Here is a 16,567-nt window from a genome sequence, read left to right as displayed (position 1 = left end):
CGAGAAACTATCTGTTATATATTTATGCGTGTTTACACTGAGGGAAGAAGAGGTAGAGGAACAGCATGATGGATTATTACACAGAGAACAAAAGTAGAGCCATATGTGTGCTAGTAACTGCAACTGAATTGTAATATCTGCAAGAGCAATTCATTCTTGTACCAAAAAAGCCACGCCTATTGAAAAGATTCATGATCCAAAAATGTTGCTCTTCTAATCATAACAAATGAGTGAATGAGACAGCATGCATTTTACAATGACTCTTATATAACTGGCCACAAGCCGCCTAAGAGGTCATAGCTCCACCGGATACAGCTTACTGTATCTCAGATCAGTGACAGATAACAGATGCATGATCTACAATAAGGCGGTTTAGGCGTTGGAGAACAAATAAGGCTTTTGTCATTGTCTAAAATCAGAAAATAATTGCAGACAGAGCACATGTGTGTCAATGTCAGCATTTCAGGACAAACCCAGGTTAATGAAATTGTGTCTTCATAAGACTGTAAACAGAATATCCACAGAATCTGCTGACTATCCACTAACCTGCAGTAAAAAAAATCTGTCAGACCTAGTTTGTCAGCATCAGTAATTCAGCAAAATCTGTTTCATTCTGTTCCGTGTATCTCCCTCTGCAGATGTGAGGCAGGGGATGCAGTGATTTAGGCTGAATAAAGCCTTGATTAATCAATATTTTCATGCTCTGACGCCCACACAGCATAAATCAGCATGGAGATGAAGTCAAGTTAACAATATGGACAACACTGTCAATGCTCTTCTGCGCCTCTAGCCTTTCAAGGTGATTTATATTATGCACCATAGTCTTAATGGCATTCTCTCCGTTTTCCCTTTTATCACTTTCCAAGGTGTTTCAGTGCCAATTATAAATTTTCCATGTACATTAAAACAGAAACATTTTGGTTATCCATTAATATTTGAAAGAAAATATGAATTGGTCATGTCTCATCATCTACTGTATCATTAGTGCCAAACTAGTGCCATTATACTGCAGACAGGGGGAAAAAAATTGTCTAAAGACTCCCTCCCCCTGGATGCCCGCAGGAAATCTGGTCAGCTCCACAGGAGAGCTCCCTTAAAAAGCCTCCCGCGTTTGACCTCATAAGAAAGTTGAAATAAATGACTCTATCATGCTAATGCCCGACAAGGCTCCGCTCTCCCCCACTGAGAGGAGAGTTGTATTTAGAATGTTAAATCAGTCCTCCTGTACCACAACAGCACTCTGACATGCGTTCAAACTGAATAAATATTGGTGTCCTGTTTGGGTCAATGCACACGTTTTGCACTTCAAACTTAAAGTTAAACTTCAAAGAAGAACTTTTAGCTTCAGGCAGTTATAGATGGATTGATTGACAAAGCAGTATATGATTCAGTCTACATTCCATCTTACAAAAACATCAGCATACAAATTTATCTCTCTGCATTAATTTTCTAATTTTCCATTTTTTTTTTTCAGATTTAATTTACAAATTTGTGAACAATTGATCTATGCATATATATATATATATATATATGTGTGTTTGTGTGTGTGTGTGTGTTTACATAAATCTGTAATCAAAATGCCATAACTAGATCTTCTTTATGGTGATGTATTGCAGAATTCTCCAGTCACTGAGTGCCTTTAAACTCCGCCCCTTCGGCCTCCATCCAATCAACAACCGATGAATAGAACCAAGTCATCAGCTTAAATTTTTTTCTCTTTCAATCATCTATTTCACTTGATAATCAAAATACTGAAAAAGAAATCTGTCTCTAATGAATTGAGACTTATTGAGAAAAATTACTTCAACCCAGAATATGCCTTTAAAAGTGAATTGATTCTTTGATAGAATGTATAGTGTAGCTAGATAAAGAAGTTAAAATCTTAAAAATACAGGCGCTTGACATCTATGGCTCCAAAGAACATCCATGGAACCTTTCCATGGCACAACATGTTCTTCACACAATGTTCTTTAAGAACAGTTTACTGAACTGACTGGGAATATTTTTAGTGTATATAAGATTTATATTGCATTACAGTGAAAAGGGGAAAAGGTATGCCACATTAAGATTTTTAAAGACCCTTTCTGGAAAGGATCTTTTGGGAACCAAGAAATGATTATAAGCCACCAATCAAAGATTCTTCATCGTCCACTTATTTTTAAGAGCGTAAAAGCCAATACATGGCAGCCAGTGCTGCAATGTCAATGTCTGGTTTCGCTGTCCTTGAAGGGGTTATTTGACTATTCTTCTCACTAACTGTCCAGGTGGTGTGAAATTCAGCACAGTGTGTTCTAGAGATGCTGAGATATCTTAAACATGCATGAAGGTCAGTCACAAATTCAGAAACACGCTCTCTGGTAAATCAACAATTCGCTATGACTTGGATCAATCATTCTACATCTCTATTTTTTTTATTTTTAGAGTAAAATGTGCTGGACATTTTTAATACAATCAAGTTAACAGACGATGTCAGAAAACACTGCGCCCCTGGGTCCTGACTCACTGTTTGCCCTAGCCAGTGGAAACAAGGCTTTCATCTTGTGTCATGTTGGGACCCTCCACTGTCCCAGTGGTCACAGTAAAAGGGATGTAGTTGTTCTTCCAGGGACACCAGATCTGAAAGGACATCCCCTTGTTATCCCTCTTTGAGAGCAGAGCCAGAGGCTCCTGAGAGAGGCAGCAGCAACCATTATCTCTGTTACCTGACACAGATGACAAGGGCATGATGGATCTCCAGCTTTATTCTGGTACCCCTGTGGTAAATATGAGAATATCTTTTTACATGTCTTCATTGAGGATTCACTTCATCTGGTCCCGATCCACAAAGCACATCTCATGCAGAGCACAGCCATCAACGACTAAGGAAGTTTTTGTTTCCTATCATGCAACAATTCAAACTGACTCTGAAAACATAAAAATGAATGTCCAATGAAACCTACAGAAACCTACAGATACGATCCACTGCTTAGTGTTTCTCATCTCAATAATACAGAAAATGCAGAGGAAAATGTACTGTGATCCCCTGATTCACACAATTATAGCTGAGATGTCACCAACTAAGAATGCTTTAGACACACAAGCTTAATACAGAGAAATGACAATCAATGGCAGTAGTGAAAAGATAATGAAGTATGTTGGGATGACGACAGAAATTAAAAGCTTAAATCAGACTTTTTGGCACAAATAACTTTATAGAGACAACATTAAAATAACATTGAGGAGACCATAGAGAGGGCACCGCCATCAGTTTAACTGATTAGAAATGTGTTACAGATCATGAGACCACCACTCTCTTTAAAACTATTTTAAGGTTAGAAAGAATAATTGCATGGAAGGTATATATTTTAATGCAAGATCATGTCATTGCATATGAATGTTAAATTACAGGAACAATGTCATTTGAATCAGCAGGTTCTCTCTCTCTTTTACAATATTTTTTTTTCTCCTTGTTTTTTTTTTTTTCTACATTTAATGACACACATTAAAATAACCAGAAATATTTCTGAGCAAATGGGGAATATTGTAACACTTTTTGATGAACTTTTACCTGAAACACAAACATAAAAAATAAAGAAAGAAATAACAATGTGACAGTATATGAGCATTTGTGTTAAACACACTCAATTAGACTACACAATTTTTCTAAGATTTACATTCTTATATGTTTACGATTTTACTTGCGCTTTGTGATTTAAAATGTTTCATATAAAATGGTTACAATAAAATTAGGCTAATAATGGGGAGTGACATAATTTTGAACAAGTAACTTAATTTCCTTCCATTATAATGTTACAACCAGTCCAGCATTCCTGTGCATAGTTTTAACAACTCTTCGTGTACCTGCAATTATTTTAGACAGTTAAGTGATAAGTAGTCTAGTAGCCTAGATCTATAAACTATTTTGAATTGGACACTTGTGCGACTATTATATTAAAGTTTAAAGACACACACACACACACACACACACACAACCACACACACACACTATGTTACAACATCGCCTGTCTCCTCTACACATTTAGTCGAAAAAGCATATTAGCCTCAATAACTGCTTATTAAGCCTCAATTTCCGTGATACAACGATTTAATATGAAATGTTAAATCTCTCACACCTGCTCCACTATCATTCCGCAAATGCTTGAAGTCGCATCGTGATACCCGATATGCACCAGTCATTTATTGTACATTGATACGGGCTCATCAGATCCAGTAAAAGTTTACATTAGCAGGAATCGTCTTTAAATCCCCTGCACTCTTTCAATAACTAAATTGATTTAAGAGTGTTTAGAATCAGTTTGAAACCAACGGATCTAATAAAAGCGCATCTAAAGAAAACACAAGTCAACTTTTAATACAACGTTAAGGACACTGCAGGTACTTACAGTGACTGGCGCACAATGCCGAGCTGAGAACGGAGAGCAGCTTCAAACTGACAGCAAAAGCCCGTGACTTTGGCAACTGCATGTTGTCCAGGTTTCCCGATGTCAGTATATCCTAAATGCGAATGAAAATTAATGTATTTCCAATACGATTCGCGCGTCTCTCTGTTCTCGTGAGTATTTCAGTGGCTCGTGCTTCTCTATCCTGACACCAGCAAGCAGCAGAAAGAAGCTCTTAAAGACACCCACAGCTCCCCAAACGCCGTCATCGTCCGCCCATAACACGCATACACTTACACACCGCGCTCCCTCCTTTACCACGCATCCCTCATTTTCCAAAACAAACACTGGTTAGGCTCCAAATGCATCAGAAGCCAGTCCCATATGACATATAAATTTGTTTTGGAGGAATAGAGGCGAACGATGTGGAAAACTGTATGTGGCATATTCATCAGGGCATTGTGATTTCATCAGTGGATTGTGAGCCGACACGCTTTCAGCACCATGGACAGCTCCACCAGGACGCTGCCTGTTGAAGACGTTTAAGAACATGGTAGCTAGTTTCCAGCTGGTCCAAGATGGTCAAAGCTGGTCATTAGTTGGTGCCATTAGCTGGCTGACAAGCAATCATGTTCCCGCTTGAACATCTTAAGCTGATATTAAACAACTGGTTGAGATTGTACAAAGGACCACCTAACAACATGGCTATTCACATTTGGACTTATTTATTCAGCAGATGCTTTTATCCAATTAATATCTTAGACCAGCTATAAACAATGTTCCAAGTTCCAACACAATGTTACAAACTTAGAGGAACATTCCACTTTTTTTGAAAATACAAAAACATTTTCGAATACATTCAGCCTATCTCCGGGTTTAGTGGTAGCACTTTTAGCTTAGCTTAGCAGAGATCATTAAATCTGATTAGACCATTAGCATCTCGCTTAAAAATGACCAAAGAGTTTCTATATTGATGCTATTTAAAACTTGATTCTTCTGTAGTTACACCGTGAACTAAGTCTGACGGAAAAAAAGTTGGGATTTTCTAGGCCCATATGGCTAGGAACTATACTCTCATTCCGGTGTAATAATCGAGGAACTCTGATGCCATTCAATGGGTGCAGCAGGCACAATAATATTATGCAACACCTGTAAATAGTCCCAGCTAGGTAACTTCCAAAAAGCCTATTTTCAGGCGTTGTGTAATATCATTTATCTGTGTAATAACATTTTTGAGTGAGATGCTAACGGCCTAATCAGATTCAATGATCTATGCTAAGCTAAGCTAGTGCCAGACATGGAGATCGGATAAATGGTTCTGAAAAAAGTAAACTCAACTGTTTAACTCTAGGGGAGTTTCAAAAAAAAAGTGGAGTGTTCCTTTAAATAATTCTAATTGAAACAGAAAACCAAACAACGAGTTAATTAAGCTTAGTTAATGTACCATTACTTTCCAGTTGACATTTTTCCAGGTGGTTTATAAAGCATGAAGGAAAGACTGCTAAAGGCTGTGTACTGGACATTTTAATGTTTTAAATACAGTTAATATTTAATGACCTTTCTCAGTTGTCTGTGTAATTATAGGAATGGTCATCGTAACAATCTGTCAAACACAAACCCTGATTTCAAGTATGGAAGGACAGTCTTTTACTTAAACTGAGATGAAGTTGGCCATCAGCATCACTGACCACTCATAACTCTAAATAGAGATGGATGTTCTGCATTTTTTCCCCAAACTGTTTGCTGTCCTGTGCTCCTATCTCTTCAGTTAGTGTAGGCGGACCATTTATTTATTAATATTTTTAACTTAAGCTGGTGGTTGTAAACACTTTTGGGTCTCATCCATCTTACTTTACTAGACAGCTGGTGACACCCATAGGCTTGAAATGGGATGACAACACCTGCCCACTGACTGAGTAAACTGCTGCTCCATTTCCCTTAGTGAGGACAAAATGATTTACATGGAAATAATGAACAGAAAGTGGTGAAACAATATATGAATTACATTCAAATCCAGTGTATCAATACATAAAAGCTTTTGTTTAGTACCTGTTTGGTGTCTGCTAAATGCATACATGTAAATTAAATCACTTCCACGTCAACTTTTTAATATTTGTTTCATTTTTAGTCCCACCTGCTCAAATCATGCTACCTGCATCACTGGCCAGACCAACAGCAGGTGAGTTAAACAACATTAAACTAACCCAGTGACCGAGAATAAATCACCACAGGTGTGCAAGACTCTTGTTCAATACAGTGTCATCTCATATACCTAGGCTCATACTCATGAGAAAAAACAATGTGGACAGCTTGATGAAAATACAAAGGCATTGCAATGGAAGTTGAAAGCTGGTGGTAGACAGTTTGATGATAAGTGTTTGTGCAACAGTCAGATGGCTTAATGTTGTGGTCAGGACTCATCACCCACTGGGAAGAGTGATAAGCATGTTATCGTATAAGAGAGTATAAACAGGCTTCACAAGGGAAAGAATGCAGTGACAATGACATTAATATTTAAAGTTTGACCCTCTCAGTTCAGATGTCCATTTTCTCATGGGTCAAAATATGAAAGATCTGCACTGTAAAGCATTCAGGAAGAAGTGAAGTCACCAGCACTTCAATATCTCCTTATCAATTATTTATTAACCAAACACTATGCTTGATTATATCAGATAATGAGTATAGAATGTATTGCTCATGAAGCGGTTTAAGCAAATGCATGACCAATAATGTTTTTTTCCCCTGCAGTTTGCAACGAATTGATCTTATTCATGAGCTGTAACGCTTTTTTTTTTTCTTTTTTTGTATATTTGCACTACTTCATGTTACATGGATCAATACTAAATGCTTTGTCAAGCATCAATTGTGTGCAATAAATATGCTTGTGGTCTAATTAGTGCAAAAAGATTCACGATCTCACTACCACAAAGATGCTAGAATTACGCACTTTATATCTGATCACCATATGAGGACTTTTCAAACGTGCATGCTAGTTCCTGTTTTCTTTTGCAGTGTTTGTGATGGAAATGGATTTTCAATGTGACAAGAGTTTCTAGAGAATGCATTGCTGAAGTTATTGTGTAATAAACTGTCCAATTATAGAATCATTATACACTATTTAATTAATATTTAATAAAAATAACCTATGTGCAAAACCACTTTAGCAAGTATATGTTTTATTGAGCTTCAAGGTATTTATTCATGTGCATTATATATATATATATATATATATATATATATATATATATATATATATATATATATATATATATATATAAATGATTCATGTGCCATGCCTTCTACTGACGGCACTATTTCCACCATCTGCATAAATGCATTCAGTTCTCATTTATCTAGCAGCTCAATAGACTCTCCCTTAAGGTCTTACCCTGAGCCTTTTCTTGTCGGATGTCAAGTTATGAGCCTGTACTGAATCGCTATTAAATTACAAGGCCATTTTTGACACTTTCTTTCAGCAATACAAATCCGATTCTGGTTAAACATCGCCTTTCCTAAAGATGGAGAACTATGAAAAATTTATTATTTATTGTAAAGTCTCAAAGGTTGCAGGATGTTAAATATTTCAAGATCTCTCATATCGCTCTCAGAAACAGATACAATCTCACCACAATGAAGAATATGACTGCTTAAGGTTGTATATTGATCCTATCTAATGTCCAATGATCTTAAACTCTTGGGTACTTTCCATATGGTTTTTATTCCTGGAAATACAAAATTCAGAGGTTGAGATTCTGGTTTGATAGATGTCATTCAAATGGTGTACTATGGCTCAGAATTATACATTAAAAAACGTATTTTTCTGCACGAAATAGAATAAATTTTACAGTGTCAACTATATATACATTTACCGATCATCCAGAGCACTTAGCAACATTGTCAAATCAACATTTGATTCATATACTCTTTTATTTGTCAAAGTCAAAAAAGTCAAACTCTGAGGTGTTGAGTTACCACTAGACCACAAAGTTCTTATTGTAAACAGATATGTAGTGAAATGGAAAAATCCTCTCTGGGAACCGTTGCAAGGGACGGATTTTGTCTGCTCTGGTCTCCTTCATTCTCGGCACAATGTCAGACATGAGCTGCTTCATTACTCACGCCTCTCCAGACGAGTCTTCACCTTCACTGGCCCTGTCAGTACTGCATCAGGTATGAGTGAGCCTCTGAACTACAGACATTACTCCAAAGAGAACATTTCCTACATGAGACAGCTGTCTGTGTCTATCTGCTTTTAAAGAGTAAGCATTTGTAATTGAGTCTTTAAGGTTTTAGAATCTGTTTTATGTAGAAATTTACATGTAAAAGAATTTGTTCTTAAAAAAAAATAATAAAATGGTATCTTTATATTTCCACCATTAGAGGACCTAAAGTTAGATACATTTATTTTGGGCACCACGATCTGAAACATCCCACACACCTTAAAAAGTATCCTTTCCTGCTTATATACAATTGGGGAATACATAAAGCTAAATTTCTTAAAGAGGCAAACAGACACAGGAAGCAGTGGCGTAACGAGCCAACACCGGGCCCTTAAGCAGGATTATCAAGGCGGGCCCCCCTACTACAACACGTGATGACGCTACGCGACCAAAAAAAAAAAAAAAAAAAAAAAAAAACGCTGGTGTCGGCGCACCATAATAACACATTGTTACTGTTGCTGTCACTGCTATATACACAATTCAACTCAATTGACAGTATGGCAAGTCCAGAGAGACGACTCTGTCCCATTGAGCTCCTGAGATAGCTTTTTATCAGTTTTATTTTTGAAAAAGAACGCTCTGCAGAGGCCACTGTCACTGGGATGGTCAGAAAAATCATGAAAGCAGTGCAAACCACTTTTGTGTTTATAATTTGACGACTCCATGTCTGTCTCAAGTTCAACGTTTTTTACTGTTTTGCACGCAATGCCATGTTCACCCGGGGATTCCCCAGTTCCAATTAGAAACAAATTACACCAAATGAATCATTGTTCGTTTCAAACATTTATTTAATTTTCAGTCAAATATGCTGTTGTCATTATTTATTCAAATCAATTTGCAAAAAAAATATTTTTTAGGATGAAGTCAAGTAGAGTTTTCAGCTGTCGCTGGAAAATCGTCAGGGATTCATCATTCCGAATAGGGGTTGCTGTGGCTGTTCTAAATGCAAGCATTAATATCTTGAACTTGATGCGAACCACAACTGGTAGCCAGTGCAAGGAGATAAAGAGAGGTGTAATATGGGCTCTTTTTTGGTCTCATTAAAGACCAGTCTTGCCACTGCATTCTGAATCATTTGTGAAGTCTGATTGTGCTTGATGGAAGTTCAGCCAGAAGAGCATTGCAGTAGTCCAGCCTAGAAATGACAAGGACCTGGACAAGAAGTTGTGCAGCATGCTCCGTTAGAAAGGACCTGATCTTTCTGATGTTGTGCAATGCAAACATGCAAGATCGAAGAGTCTTTGCAATGTGGTCTTTGAAGGTCTGCTGGTCATCAAAGATTACACCAAAATTTCTAACCGAAGTTGACGGGGTTACTGTAGTAGAGCCTATCTGGATGGTGAAATCATACTGCAGAGTTGGAGCGGCAGGGAAGACAAGAAGCTCAGTCTTTGCCAGGTTGAGCTGTAGGTGGTGTTCTTTCACCCTTGCAGAGATGTCTGCCAGGCAGCCTGAAGTCCATGCATCCACCATTGGATCATCTGGTTGAAATGAAAGATAGAGCTGTGTGTCATTGGCACAGCAATGGTAGGAGAAACCATGTACCTGTATGATTGGACACAATGATGTAGTGTACATAGAGAGGAGGAGGGGTCCAAGAACTGATCCCTGAGGAACCCCACTGACCAGTATGTGCTTTGGAAATAAAATGAAAGCTTAAAGTATTAAAATAAAGCAAATTCTAAATATTTATAAATACTATTTAATAATACTAAAACACTGATTTAAACATTTAAGCCAAACCATTTCTAAATGTTTTAAGTTATTATTATCATTATCACTGTTGTTGTTGTTGTTGTTGAATTTAATGTAGTATTGCAGCCATATTTCCATATATTACTGATAAAAAAAACAACAACAGATCTTTTGCCTGTAATTACCTTCATCACAAGTCACCTGCAGGCTCTTGTGCACTAGATTGAAGTCCATCTGGTACTGTGCGTTTGTTGCACTAATGGACATATATTCACACTATACACTAAACAAACTGAATCCATTAGGAGAGGATGAGTTTGTTGACTAATGTAATCCACTCATTCTTCACTTGTGGCTCTAGGTTAAAAAAGAGAAGAGAAATCAAACTCTCACTGGCAAAATTCAGGCAAGGACTCATCAGTTTGATTTATAGCAACTCTGGTGACACCCATCATTTCTGTAATAGCAGTTACTGACAGATAGCATCACACGAGACGGCCGGTGTCACGGTTTGAAAGAAGCAATGCTCAAACAATGCTGAAATACATTTGCTATTTCAGAGTGGAGACACACATTTGTTACAGGCTGACACAAAATATTATGAATGGTCACGCTGGAGATTGTGGCGTTCTCTGGGTTTTCAGAGATACTCACTGATACCTCTGGTGGAAAGTTCACTTGAATTTGTGAATTATCAGGAACATTTTTGTGGTCATTTTATTTAAAACTGATTTTCCCTCATTAAAATGTAATTTCCATGCAGTATATGCAACCACCACATGAATAAAACAGCTTTTTTCTTATCTTATTTAAGTGTGCGTTATATTAATACTACTTCTAAACATACTGTTTATTTCTTTTTCTAGATTTTTACCAAAACAAAAGCACCTTTAACCACAGAATATTAGATGTCATGTTTTGCCCTCCTGAACAATAAACAACAAACATTGAACTAAAAGTGACAGAAAACACGGAATCATCAATGCTATGCTATGATAATGAAACCACAGCAAGAAAAATTCATTCAGATTGGCTTTTCAAATAGTTAATACTAATTTAGTGTCTATACAAGTCTATTTCTCATGTATGAGTCATTATTTTCTGTCATCTATAATCATCATCATTATTTAAAGAGTTTCGTGCTATTTAATATCATTGCAGAAATAAGTGATTAGTTGGAATAAGCTAACAAAAGAGATGTCTTTGATTTGTCTCTTTCCCTCCCGCTGTCCTCACATTAAAGAAAATAATAAATCTTTGTCTGCCCCAACAAAAGAAAGACTCCATGGAAACCTGGCATCCACAATCATCACTGTCTTATAGTTTTTCTAATGTAATTATATCTGAAGAAAAGAATGACCCTGGCTAATTTGTGCTGACTAATGCTGCCATTAAATGACAAATCTACCACAAAGTTTAGATGAAATTAAACATCCACATTACACTGCAGGAAAAGTAAATGATATGGTAATTTAGCAATAGGACAAATATGACATGAGAAAGAATACCGTTATCTTAAATATCATCACGACTGTTATACAGCCACAGTGAGGCCAGTAATCAGGCAAAATATCTAACGAAATAACCAGTTACTTAGTCTAATTTTGATCTACAAATAGTCTCTGTTAACTATCACACTTCTTGAGTAACATTGCAGCCGTATTTCATTTCTGGATGAAATGAAACAGTTCAGTAAATGATGTATTTCATGACATATTCCACGGTGTTGAAAATACAGTACTGTCATTTTACTCATCCTCATATTGTTCCAAACCTGTATGTTTTTCTAGATTTTATATATATCCATTTAAAGGTTATTGTGTGGCAAGAGCTCCAAAACAAATTTTAAAATAAAGGCTATATGCTTGTTTTCCAAAGAAAAATAACAGGATGGGAGTTTTGGACCAACAATGACTGAATTTTGGGGTTAACTACTCCCTCAAGTCAGAGAGGAATCACTGATAGCTGTGAAAATGAAGAAAAAAAAAAAAGAAAAAAGAAGAAAATAAAAACTGGGTTGAGTAAAAAAAAAAAAAAATCTCAGAAAAATACAACAGCAGTAGGCTAATGGGCATAACTGCAGACGTACTGTAGGTTAGCTATATTAAAACACTGTTTTAGTGATCTTCATTCTTTAATTCTTGAATACAGAGAATAATCTCTGCCTACAGAATAGTTCATACAAGTCTACTGTTTTAAAGGTAGGCCTAAGTGATTTCACCCTACATTTTCCCTCTTAAAACATGCACTCAACATAATGCCACCGTCCAAACACATATGAAAGCCAAAACACTCGAGGTAAGCATGTAATCACTATGCTGATATTCGGAAAACACCAACAGTTCAACAAACAAGAAACCAGTGGATACGTTAACATACTGTTAACAGTTCGAACAAGATGTTAACATTGAGTCACTTACATTTTGGACATAATACTGGCACTTACTTTTAAGGTTTTTGTTCTGCCAACGAAAAACGAAAGCAAAAGATCATACTCCAATCAATGGCGTTTGTTCGGTGACGGTCTAGAATGAATCAGTGTTTTTGAATGAATCGGTTGAATGCAATGAAATGCAATGGCTAGTTCATAATAAACAAACGACAGTCGCTGCCTAATGACGTAACGGTGTAACCTGCAGAAATATTACTGAACATTTTCACCTCCTCCTTAGCTATCCCGCCTCATTTACTGAAAGAATGTAATATTGCATTGTTCAACTTTATCTGGAAAAATAAGCATCACTATATCAACAAAAATGATTTAGTTCACAATTATGAAGAAGGGGGATTAAATGTTATTGATTTAGAAATAATGAATAGTGTTTTGTAAAACTCAGTGGTTAAGATCATTTCTTTGTAATTCAAACTGCTTATGGTTCATCGTATCTTCTTCAATATTTGGGAAAGTAGGTGGCTTGGAATTTTTGATTAGATGTGACTTTAATAATCCAAATTACCTCTTAAATTGTCTGCATTTCACCAACAAGTTCTCTTATGTTGGAAATTAGCATTTTCTCACAATTTTAGTCCACACAAAACTTGTATTTGGAACAATCGTTTTATTTTGCACCATAACAAATCTTTATTTTATGAAAACTGGTTTCAATATAATATTCTTTCCCTATTGGACATGACAGACAGTTATGGAAATGTTCTCAATTACAAGGATTTCTGTTTAAAACATGGATTTGCATGTCATCCTAAAGAGGTTTACAGTGTTGTAAATGCCATACCAAAAAACATGGTATTATTAGTAAAAGGGATTCTTTCACATTACTCTGTAACATTCTCTCTCCTATCTCCTTGTCTGGGTGAATTGTTTATTAGAGATCATAGATGTAATAACAAATATATTAGAAATGTCTTCATTAATAAACTTCATCCAAATAGAATAAAACGATATTATGTTTTCAAAGAATTTAACCCTAAAGAGGTGAAGGAAATGAGAATGAATTATCTTACCTTTCCAAGTCTCCCTAAAGTGAAAGAGCTTCATTTTAAAATAATAAATGATATATACCCGTCCAAGGAACTTCTCAAATCATAATTTGATATTGGAGAAAACTCTTGTCAATTCTGTGATAGTGATATTGAAACCACTGAACATATTTTTTTTCAATTGTAATTACTCAAAGTTGTTTTGGGCTCAATTGTGCAGTAAAATGTCATGTGTAATTACATGGGTAAATCCCCTTGAATACAAACAAATTAAGTTTGGTGTACTTAAGAAAGATTACTCACATCATTACTTGATTAATAACCTTTTTGATGTTGCTAAATATTTCATTCATAAATGCAGATTTCTGAAAACCCCTCCATCCTTTCCTCGCTTTTCTAATGAACTCAAACTTGATGCTCTCTCAAATGAAAAAGCTACTGCAGTTGCCAGCTTCTTCAGTGAACTAAGTGCTCAAAAACTACTTGCTACCCCTTGTAAGGAATTAGCTATCTATAATTGCTCTTTTATTTATTTATTTATTTATTTATTTATTTATTTTATTTTTTATTATTATTATTTTTTTTGTAATTTATTTATTTTATTTATTTATTTATTTTTTTTTTATTCCTTTTTGCTATTCGTGATTGTGCATTTAATGTATTACATCACTATTACATATTGTATTTGCAACTATGTCTGCCTCGAAGAATTGTTAATATTGTTTATTCTGTACCTGTTTTGTATGTACATTTGTTTGCTAAAAAAAAATAATAATAAAATAAACACAGAACATTTTCACTTACGTGAGCATTTGATACTGCAATAGATGTAAAAAAAAACAAAAAACAGTCTCAGGACTTCTAATATTATCTGAAAATTTGAAATAGACAATTAAACTGTACCATCTTCATAATTGTCTTTTCTTTTATGTTTTCTTTTTTTTATTTTATGTTTTCTTTATTCCTCTGGCTAATTTTTATTTTACTTGTAATCTTGTTTACTGATGCATTTGACCCTGTAAAGACTGAAAAAAAAGAAAAAAAAAACAGTAGCCCATGGTATTTTTAACTTAATAGTTTATTGAATCTTTATAAAAAAAAAAAATACAAGAATATAGGCATGACGAAGCTATATCGTCGTCATTTGGAAGGCCAAACAGAGTAGTTTCACTTTCACAGTGAAACACACGGTGTCTATAAGACATTGCGGTAGCACCAACAACAATACTACAACGAGAATAAAAGGTACGCCTTCTTTCTTTGCATGAACATATGGGTGACGTTATGTAAAAACTTCCCACATTTTGACATAGATATGTGGGGACGTGTTAGAACAAGCCCTTTCAGGGAGGCGTGGATGAGTGTTAACTTTTTACAAAGAATATCTCTTTGGATTTGAGATTTTAGTCTTTGCAACTTCACAGAACTTCTTTATTCACCAAGAGCTTGTAACACTCCAAAGAGAAAGGAAAATTTGATATGACCCCTTTAATAGCCAGCATGTCTTTTTATTCGAATGAATTTGATTAAATAAGAACCTGACATACTGTAAGAGGACACAGATATGAAAATAACTTTCATAACATTAATAAGACGGGGTAGAGATGTTGGGATTTTTTTTCCTTTTTTTAACTCAAAGTTATTTCAGGGTTTTGATCTCTCAACTTTGAGAAAACATCCTGTTTATTAGATTATAATTAATATTTAATATTACATTTAAACTGACTTTAGCCTAGACATGTTGCATAGTAATTGTATTATTTATGAACCTCAAAGCATATTTTTTGTGTATTTTGTGTTACTCCACAATGGTGTTCTATTTGAGGGCATTAGTGTACATATAGGGCCCAAACATAAACTCAAGCCCAGGGGCCCTCGTACCCCCTAAGTCCTGCCCTGGTTCTGCTGTATGTTCACAAATAGCAAAACACACGGTTTTACAAATGAGGATGTCCTCAAAGGAAGGTTTTAGGTGATTTTCTGTCACAATACTACTGTTAGGGAAATGAAGACACAACAAAGATGCAAGCAAGACAGAAGGATGGAGACCCATGGTGGAGCCGATGAAGGGAGGAGCTATGGTGGAGGAAGGGCTGCCGCGGTGAAGCCGGAGCAACAGAGGACCAAGGTAGAGCCGGATGGAAGGAGGAGCATGACAGAGACAGAGGGACAGAGGGATGCCAGATGAGTGAAACCCAAAGGCGGCAGATGGTCGACAACAGACCAAGGCGAAGCCAGAGGGATGAGGCAACAAGGCGGAGCTGGTGGACTGAAGGGCCATGGTGGAAAGAAGGGAGCTAGGAGCCATGGGGGAGTTGGGTCGAAGGGCCAAGGTGGAGTCCAGGATTCAGAGGCTAGAGGCTGAGACAAGGATCCTCTAACCACGATGCCGATGGAGACTGGCAGACCTACGGCGATCAAACCAAACAGGTGGTGGAATGAGCATGAGCATAGGGGCTGCCTGGAAGCAATGGTGGTGGAGCTGAAGCAGCAGAGATGATAGGGATGAGAGGAGAAAGCAGACAGAATAAATCCGGACAGGTAGACGGTGTTGCCGACCTTCGCACCTGGTCTGACATACATTGAGGCTCTGGCTCCAAGGCCTTCCTCAGCTCTGTCGCTCTCTTTGGTGATGGCTCGTTGGTCGCAGCAGGCTTTGGCTCTCTATCATCGCTGGGCTCAGGCTTTTGCTCCTCACAGCGGGATGATGGTGGGCTGGGCTCTGGTTCTGGCTGTGTTCTGGATCGAGAGTAGATGCTCTCCAGATACAGGAGGATTGCTTTCCTCCAGCACAGTCTGGTGGTGTCTGGGAGGTCGACAGGGTGATGGAAATTT

Source organism: Carassius auratus, unplaced genomic scaffold (genome assembly GCF_003368295.1).
Source record: "Carassius auratus strain Wakin unplaced genomic scaffold, ASM336829v1 scaf_tig00216569, whole genome shotgun sequence".
Taxonomy (NCBI): Eukaryota; Metazoa; Chordata; class Actinopteri; order Cypriniformes; family Cyprinidae; genus Carassius; species Carassius auratus.
The sequence above is the reverse complement of the archived record's forward strand: the minus strand, read 5'-3'. Positions refer to the sequence as shown.